This window comes from Condylura cristata, unplaced genomic scaffold, assembly GCF_000260355.1.
Source record: "Condylura cristata isolate star-nosed mole 26May11 unplaced genomic scaffold, ConCri1.0 scaffold00006, whole genome shotgun sequence".
NCBI lineage: Eukaryota > Metazoa > Chordata > Mammalia > Eulipotyphla > Talpidae > Condylura > Condylura cristata.
In genome coordinates, this window is record NW_004567107.1 from 2,309,658 (window position 1) to 2,318,831 (window position 9,174).

The 9,174-nt window shown below is 67.7% G+C and overlaps 1 protein-coding gene across 1 annotated transcript in view; it reads left to right on the forward strand.

The window, feature by feature from the left end:
* MED27 (mediator complex subunit 27) overlaps positions 1 to 9,174 on the forward strand; it is a 141,675-nt gene that overhangs the window by 130,372 nt on the left and 2,129 nt on the right. The gene's annotated exons all lie outside the window — the stretch shown is intronic.

Here is a 9,174-nt window from a genome sequence, read left to right on the forward strand (position 1 = left end):
GCTGCCGGGGCCGGGGGCCGCCCTCTGCAGAGCCCCGGGAGCGGCCTCAAGGACAGCCTTGCCCGGGGTGTTCAGTGAGGGCCGGGGCCTTTGGAGAAGAGCCTCCCCAGAGGGGTGACGGGCGCTGGGCCCCCGCCTGCCCCCCGCTCGAGCGCCAGCAGGCGCCCTGCCCCCTCGGCCTCCCAGAGGACAGGAGCCGCGGCCGCACGGGGCCTGTGGGAGCGTCACGCGGCAGGACCGCCACAGCTGTCCCCCAGCAAAGGGCTCCTGGGAGCCCCTCAGCCGGGCGAGGCGGCTGTGGCAGCCCCTGGCTGCGGGCAGCTGCTCGGCCGCAGCCGGCCTCTGCGCCCTGCCGTGTCCCCGCCCCCCAGGGCCCCCCCTGAAGTGATCCACACCCCGGGGTCTCTGTCTCGGGAGCGCCTGGCCTTTCCTCCGCCTCAGACGCCGGTTCACTTTCTCCAGAGAGAAGGCAGGTGGTGGGACCGGGCTGGTGACAGGCTGTGTGCGTCTGTCGAGAGAACCACCGTCCCCCTGCGGGCCGGGGCAGCCCCAGCGGGAAGAGCGGCGAGGAGTGAGGGGGGCCAAGTATCGGCCTATCGACGCGCTGGGGAAGCCGGGCGGCCGGCAGGTCAGGGTCATCCCGAAGGGCAGCCTCGCCAGAGCTGACAGCGGCCGTATTGAGCGGGTCGGGTAACAGGAGAACGGGGTGGACACTGCTAAGCCGGCCAGGGGCCCTGGGGGCCGAGCGGGAGGGGCCTGGCGCACCGCCAGCTCTCTGGTGAGGCCGTCGGATCTGCCCGAGCCCCTCGCCCAGACGAGGGTGGGGCGCGCGCGTCCCCCCCGCAAGGCTCCCTCGCCCGAGTGTGGCGGTGCCCAGGCAGCTTCAGGGCGGACTCGGTTTCCCGGCTGCAGTGGGCAGGGAGGCCTCCTGCCGCCGGCAGTGGGCCGGAACAGCCACTCGGGAGCCGCAGAGAAGCAGCTTCCAGACCCGCAGCCCGTCTTCCCCGCGCTCCGGCCCACGCCTGCCTCTGGGAAGGCCATCAGCCGCCTCGGTGTCGGGGGCCGCACACTCAGGAGCCCTCGCCTGCCCCGCTTTCCCGCCCACCCCCGCGCTGTGGCCTGGCCCTTCCCGCAGCCCCGGGAAGTGCTCAGAGCCACGGCCGGCTGCCCTCTTCAGGGGTCTGCGTCGTGAAGGGCGGCCGGCCTCTGTGTGGCGCTCGCCCGCGCTCCCCCCGCTCGGGCCGCACGTAGCGTCTCCTGGGCAGAAAGGGACACGTGCCCACAGTGCCCTGGCCGGCCGAGGACCGCGGCTGCGGGGCCCCACAGCCGTCCTCGGGTCTGAGAGGGCCGGCGGAGCCCCTGGCCACCCCGGCAGGCCCGCGGGCCCCCGTGGGCCTGTGCCACAGGGACTGGGCAGGAGCCGCCGGCAGCACGGTGGCAGCACCCGGCCAGGACGGCCCCTGCTCCGCTGTCCCCACTCTGCCTGCGGCGGCCGCCTCAGCTGGAAGGGAAGTGGGTGGCGCCTGTGTTTGCTCGGGGCCCAGATGTCTTCGGATGTGTCTCTCCGCTGCCTTGCTGTTCCTGCAGAAAATAGCCTCGCACCAAGTGGGTACAGAACTATTCAGGTACCTTGGGCTTGGACGTCCCTGGCAGCCAGCAGCAGAGTCTGGCGTTTTACCATCTGGAAACCACGGAACTTTCCCCTTTCATCTAAATGAAGAACTTCAATCCCGTAATCCTGAGAGACGCCAGGACCTCTGCGCAGCGTCTCAGGACCGGCTGGAGGCCGCGGCGGAGGCTGGGGGAGGCTGGAGAGCTCCCTCACACGGGCCTCTGGCCGCTCCCTGACCTCGGTCGTCCTTGAGCCCCTTCTCGCTGCTGCCCCCACCCCGGGATCCCGGCCCACCCCAGCAGGCTCGCTGGCGGAGGCCTCGGCCTGGCCAACTGGCCTTCCGAGCCGTCAGACCCGGCCTCACGCTTCGAGGCGCAGCGCCGCGCCGTGGCCGGGGACAGGGTCTCCCGCAGCCCAGCCCAGACAGCCCTGCTCCGTCTCTCCCCAGCAGCAGCGCGGCCCCCGGGGCAGTTAGAGGCCTTCAGAGCCCGTGCAGATGGTCCCTCATCAAGCGGAGAAGGAGGTATTGATCCCGCCTGAGTAATCCCGGTCCCCCCGGACTGGGAGGCCCCTGAACCGTGGTGTACAAATCCATGGCACAGATTAGCGCCTGGAGTGGCGTAATAAAGCCTCAGGCCCTGCCCCCCTCTGCTCTGGGTCTGGGAGGCTGCTCTGCTTTACCCGCCCCCCGCCCCCCACTTCAGGCCTGACCTCGCCGGCTCCAGCCAGTCCTGGGTCAGCTCTTCTGGGGCTGTTTTCAGTATTCCTCAGGAAACCGGCCCTCTCCAGGCACCTTGCAAGCGGGAGTCTGTCTCCTTACACATTTAACACAGGTTCGCAGCTGCCACCCCAGAGCCTCAGAGAAATTGCTGTCCCAGGAGGTGCCTAGTACCCGCCTCCAGGGTGTGTGTCCTGAGCAAACTCTTGGGCTTGCCTCCTGCATCGCACGAACCCGCAGCCAACGTGGGTTGCCTCTGTCGCGGGGAGATGGCGGGTGCCACCGCAGCCCGCGACTGGCTCGGCTGCCCGTCAGAATGCTCCGGCCGCACTTCTCCAGGCCCGCGGTGACCAGCCCGGAAACTGCGCACAGCAAGGGTGTGCGGTCACCCGGGTCCTGGGGACCCGCCTGCCGGGGTCCTCTTGTCCTTTTTAAAAGAACAAAGAAAAGATGTGCCCTGGCCGGCCCAAGGGTGGGTGGTCAGGCCACAGCAGAGGGTGCCGCTGGGCACCTGGCCTCTGAGGTACCTTGGGGGGTGCTACCCCCGAGGCCACCCGGTGGCTGGTGACTGATCCGGCAGTGGACCTGACCCCCTGCAGCCAGTCTGGTCACTACTGCAGGCCAGGGAGTACTCCCTGTGTGTGAGAGCAGGCGTTGCTGGCGGAAGGCCGGAGTGGGGCCCTCCCTGGCTGCTCTTTTAAATAAGCGACTTCTGAGCATGTGTGTACTTAACTTTCCCTGTTTGTTGATCTCATGAGACCTACTTTAGTAAGCAGAGCTCTGGGGATGGGGGGACGTTGTGGGCACCTGGCTGTGGGCCAGCAGCGAGGCCCTCAGGCCCGTCAGTCCATGCATAGGACACTCGGGCTGCACTGCCCTGGGGCCAGGGTCCCTGCCTCCATTGCCTTCTAGAGCCCAAGGGGTGATTCTTGATCGCCCCTCCTCCAGGGAGCCTAGCACCACTCTGGCCCCAGGGGCACAGGCAGCCCAGTGTCCACCCCCCACCCCCGGGGGCACAGACATCTCTGGCCCCCAGGAGCCACGCGGGCCCTGGCCGGAAGGGTTAAGTTTCCCGCCTAGCCAAATGCAATGCTCTGACTCTGAGGTACTGGGGAAAATCTGAACAAAGAAACAGTCACCCTGAGACCGTGAGAGCGAGGCTCCCCACATCCCACTTCCGGGCCGGCTGCCCCGCGCACGGTTGCCGAACTGGGGACCCTGGTCTGGCGTCCCCACCCGTGTGCCCACACGCAGCCCCTGCTCAGCCCCTAGGGAGAAGAACTCTGCCCGGTCGGCATAAAGCCGCCGCGAGGTGGGGCTGGGCAGGGACCCCACGCGCCCCGCTGCTGCCTCGCCGCCGCCGGGCACACGTGGGAGCCTGGACTCGTGCCCGCGCGGGGCCGCCCCGTGAGCCACCGTGCGCGCACCTGCCCGGGCAGGCTCACGGCAGGAGGCCTTCACCGGCAGCACACCTGTGCCCCCGGCCCCGGACGCTGAGCCAGGCGGGCTTCCGGCCGCCGCAGAGGGCAGCGCCGCGCAGCGGGACGGGTGCAAGTCGGGCGTCTTGGGACCGGTGCTGCCTCCACCCTCGGGTAGTGGGGTCCTTCGCCACCTCTCTGCACCCCCCGCAGGCCTTGGGGGGTGCCCAGCAGGCGCAGGTCCACGGCCTCGGCGCAGAGCTGCTGGGCTTCGCCCCAGGCCTTGCTTCCTCCCTGGGAGGACCCAGGACCGCGCACCCCAGGGTCTGCTGGGACTGGACGGAGGTGACCCTTGGATGGCTCCCATTTGGGGGTGCTGGCTGCGTGCTTCCCTGCGCTGACACACTAGGTCCTTGCTCAGCCTCACGGGGCTCCTCGGTGACCGGCGGGATCCGGGTGACAGGCAGGGCCCGGCCTGGTGCGGGCTGACTCCAAAGCCGCCCCCGCTGCGGTGTAGCCGCCTGGGGCCCGGCTGGCACTCGGTGCTGTTGACCGGCTGCTGCTGTTGCCGCAGTTCTGCCTTGGGCTGAGCGAAAATAACTTGTGATACCCACAGTCCCCTCCGGCGCCGGGATCCGGCCGGGACCGCGTCGAGCCTGGCGCGCAGTGTGGTGGTGGAGCTCGGGAGGCTTGTTTTGACTGGCATCTCCTGCTCCAGCGTGCTGACTGGCAGCTGTTTCAAGGTCCCTTGAAAGATTTCCTTCTCGCTCCCTTAGCATAATTCCCGTCAACTGGCGAGGAGGAGACCCCCGCCCCCTCGCTGGGGAGAGGGAATTGCGGTAAGCCCTGCTGATGGCCGGGGAGCCGAGTGGGGTGCTCACAAAGCAAAGTGGGTCTGTCGATGGACCCGGGACGGTCACCCCACTCAGTAAATCATTTGCAGCCCAGTCTGGAGACGGGCAGGTGGCGACCACCCAAACTAAGCTTGAGCGTTTGCAGCTTTTCTGTGCCAGGAGATGAAACGGACCTCCCGGCGGCCCCCCCACCCGGGGCCAGTGACCCGTCCCTCCCGCGCGCCGGCCGGTTCCTTGTCGCTGCCGGGCTCTCGGCCTTTCCGTGGGTGCCGTCTGCTTTGATCTTCTCGGCTCTTTTCAGCCCGCTCTCTCTGCTCTCTGTGGGCTGCGGCCGCCCCGCCCGCATTAGCGCCCTTCCCGGCCTCCCCGCCAGGGAGGTGGCTTTTATCTCCCAGAGGAATCTCATTAGCCTTCCATTATGATGGCCGAGCTCAGCTGGCTGGCGGTGGGCTTAAATCAGTTAATAGGGGCTTTTGTTATTGCCCCAGGCCTGTTTTTTCCCAAGTCTTGGATGCTGAGCAAAAAACAACTTTGTTGTTAAAAAGTGTAAAACAAAAAAGATTGAAGGTGGGCGCTTAGGCCAGAGAGGAGATGTGCCAGGTGGCTGTCTCCTCCTCCAGCCGCTGCCTGGAGCTTGGGGAGTCAGTGGAGCCCGCGACCCAACAGGGCGAGAGGGAGGGGACAGCAAATGAGCCTGCTTTGCTTCCTCCTGTTAGGGTATTCCTGTAGTGGACGGTGGGAAATTGAAGAAATTAAGTGATCGCAGAAGGAAAAAAACAACTGCCACCATTTGGCAGTTAACGGGAGTACCCGATACTGGACCTTCAGAGGAGGAAACTGAGGACGGTGTCATGGGCCACTGAGGTGCCCGGCCTGGGAGCCAGGTGCCAGGGAGCTGTGGCACCCCGGGCCAGCAAGGAGCACACGCCCGGGCTGTGGCCCAGCCTCAGTCGGGCTTCCAGAGACTTGCGGGGGCAGGCAGGGATGCCCAGGCAAACCCCAGGGCTGGCTGGGGTGTCTTTGGGAGGCAGGTGGGCTCAGACTCAGGCCTCGCGAGCCCTGGGCTCAAACCCCCCTTCCCCTCTGCAGCCGGAGACACGGGCGTCTTCCCTGCTGAGTCTGCATGCCCGGGAGTGTGGAAACACAACAACCCCGCCCAGCCCCGGTTAACCGAGAGGGGCACAGGCGTCACGTGACACGCTCCCCTTACACTGGTCTTGGCGTGTTCACAAGGTAACCTGTGGGTCTGACAGGTGCCCTTAGAGAGCAGGGAAGCCATGCCGCGCCCAGACTCCCCGCGCAGGCGCCCCCCACACCCCACCTGCTGGCCTCTGGGCAGTGCCGCCCCTGCCCCCCTCCCCGCCCCCCAGTCTTCAAAGGACAAAACCTGTTTGGGGCCTTTTCCTGCAGTGTAGGAGATGCCAGCTCCTGGCTGGGCAAAGGCAGGGCCCTCTGGCAGCCTGGGCCCCCACCACCCAGGGAGCGCTGGGAGCGTCCACTCTAGCCCCCCCCCCACCCCCCTGCTTCACTTGCGCCTCTGGATGGCCCGGGCAGGACCCTGGGGCCGTCAGCATTCTCATTCCCCAAGAGGAGCTGGGAAGATCAGCTTAATTCCTAGCGTGGAACTGAGAACTAGAGTGTCTAGCGAATTCCCAGGTGAAGCCAAGGCTGCTGGTCCGTGAACCACATTCTAAGCAGCACCGTTAAGCAGAGGACGTTTCCTTGGCCATAGGAGTTTGCAGGAGTCAAACCTGGCAAGTGTGCAGCTTATCTCCCGGTCAGGAAATAAAGGCCCAGAGAGGACACCCAGTGTGAAGAGGGGCAGAGAGCTGCTGAGACAGATAACTGCGTGTCTGGCCCGCCCCACACAGCACGCCTCATCCCGACCGCGTGCTCCTCGCACTCACTCAGGGCCCCGGGCCTCCCCCGCGTCGCAGGGGGCGAGAACACGGAGCATCTGCTCGTCACGGCCCCCGAGTGACAGCGACACCGCCTCTCACGTCTGCCACGCTGGCGGGGCTGCAGGCGGCCCGGCCTCCCGACAGGGCAGGAAGGACAGCAGAGCCTGGCTTCGGGCACCAGCACCCATGGACAGTGCCGGCTCCGCAGGGCAGGGGGAGGTGGGCCAGAGCCCCGAGTGCCCAGCCCCCCGCCCTGCCCGAGCCAGTGTCCTGCCCTCCCGCTCTGCAGCACACGTGAGCAACCTCCACGCGGGGTGGTGGGCAGGTGCGGACCGAGGCTCCCAAGCCCACAGTCACAGAGACCTCAGCCGAGTTTGCGGGAAAGCTGACCTCAGCCAACAGAACGCATCCTGCAGGTTGAGGCCCAAGGAGGCCGAGAAAGGAAAGAGCCCGGCGAGGAGGAGACGGGGGCGCGGGACCGGACAGGGGGTGAAGGACGGAGCCAGGCCACGCTGTGGACCCGGCCACGGCCACACCCTGGGTTCCGTCCGGTGCATTTGGGGCCCTGAGGGCTTCGGCTGGGGACCGAGACAGCTTCATGGTCGTCACCCCGGTACCTCGCATCGCGTGTCCCCCTCACCATCACCCACATGCCGGTGCTGTTGTGTGACCCCGTTTTCCAGGTGGGAAACTGCAGCTTGAAATAGAGGAAGTAGCTGGCCCTGGAGGCACTGCTGAGGAGGGGCCAGGGCCCCGCGCCCGCCACGTGCACCCGCTGCCCGACTGGGGGCGGCCGGCCCCGCGGGAGGAGGCGGCAGCCGAGCCCCGGTGGCAGGGCCAGAGCGAGGGGTTCAGGAGACTTGGACACCGCCTGGGCAGAGCTTGTGGCCCAGGCCACTAGGCGGGCAGGGGTGTCATCACCCGGGACACGGGGCCTGCTTACCACGGGGCGCTCTCAGGCCCAGCCAGACGAGGCCAGGTGCAGAGCCCGGCGGAGGGCGGAGGGCCACGAGGGCAGGTGCCCAGCGACGGGCGGTCTGGGCGGACGTTCCTGACAGGAAAAGACCCTCGACCGTCAGGCCTCGGCCTCGGGCAGCGTGGGCCAAGCGGGCTGGGTGTGAGGCCCTGGGCCCCCGTGCCCACCGCAGCCGAATGCCCGGCCCAGAGGCCCTGCCCTCCCGGGGCGGCTGCCGGATGTGCAGACCGGTAAAGCCAGGCCACGCACCACAGAGACCGTGGTGGGCACGTGGCACTGCCCTGAGCCTTCTGGTGCTTCAAGAGAAGCTAGGGATCGACTTGAAGTCTCCCCAGTGTTACATGTTGGCCAGTTACGTCAAAAACCGTAACACGGAAAACAGAATGTACGGAAAGCATCCCCGGCTCGGCCAGGGCCTCTGCGTGGCCAGTCGGAGGCCCTCAGGGCCAGGAGCTCACATTGCTGAAATACACGGACCTGGACCCGTCCAGGGGGCCCCTGGGCGCAGGAAAACCTTGGGGAAGGCGCTTACCTGGAGCTCGGGGTCGGGCCCAGGCTGCGCCCACCTGGCTGTGCTGGCGTGCGGGGTGCTGCGGGCTCAAGGAGGAGCTCTCCAGGGCCTCCCTGGCGGCACAGCGGGCCCAGCGCAGCGCGGTGAAGCCATCTGGTCACCGCAGCTCCAGTCAGATCCCCGGCCAGGGGGCGACCACAGGGCGCCGCAGACCCCTCCTGTCTCCCCGCCGCCCCCCTCAGCAGTGGACTTTGTCGATCTGCCTGCTCTCCCCACTCTGTCTCTGGGGAGTCCTCTCCCCCCCAACCCCCCGGCCCGTACCCCAGTTCTTGCGTGCGCAAATACATCTTTAAGAAAGAAGAAGGAAGACTCTCTAGCAACGCGCTGTGTTCTGGCGGCGGCTCTGACGGTGCGGCCTCTCGCGGCCGTGGGCGGTGCTGCGGGGGGCGCCCACGGGTGTCCCCGCGGGGCAGCGGCCCGTGCTGCAGCAGGTCGCCCGCCCATCACCCCCGCCGTCTGCCAGGTTATCATCACGGCCGTTTGCCGGGGAGGGGTGAGGCGGTGCCGGGTTTAGACTGTCTGTCAGGTGCTTAAAATAAAAAGTCTTTGCGCTTGAAGAATAAGGCCCACGATCCCGGCAGTCACGCGGGCGAGTTTCTCGGGGCGCTGGGGACGGGGTGCGGACCCGCGGCTGTCCGCAGCGAGGCCTGGCGTGCATGGGCAGCGCCCGCCCAAAGAGGGCGGGTCTGGGTTTGGCACCGCCGCAGCCCCCCCGGAGCTCACCCTCCGTGGGGTTCACCAGCCCCAGGCAGCCCGGGATGCAGCGGGCAAAGGGCAGCACTCAGGGCCAAGGAGGGGCTGGGGGCGGGGACAGCCCTCCCATGTAGGGAAACTGAGGCTGGGGGAGTGCTGTGGCCGCCTGACCTCCGCACGCCGCTGCTCAGCCCCTAAGCACGTCTGTGTGCCCCCCGCGGGCCGAAGCCCCCCAGCGGTCCCCGCCAGGTCAGCGGTAGTCTGGAGTTGGCGCTGTGCTCCGCTCTGGGCCACAGCAGTGGAGACGCCAGGGATGCCCAGCCGGTGAGCCAGCCCCAACACAGCTGTCAAAGCAGCGGCCATCGCGCGCTGCTGACGGACGGCGGCGTCAGCCCTGCAGGGTCGCGGCCCCGGGGCCTGCGAGCGGCCTG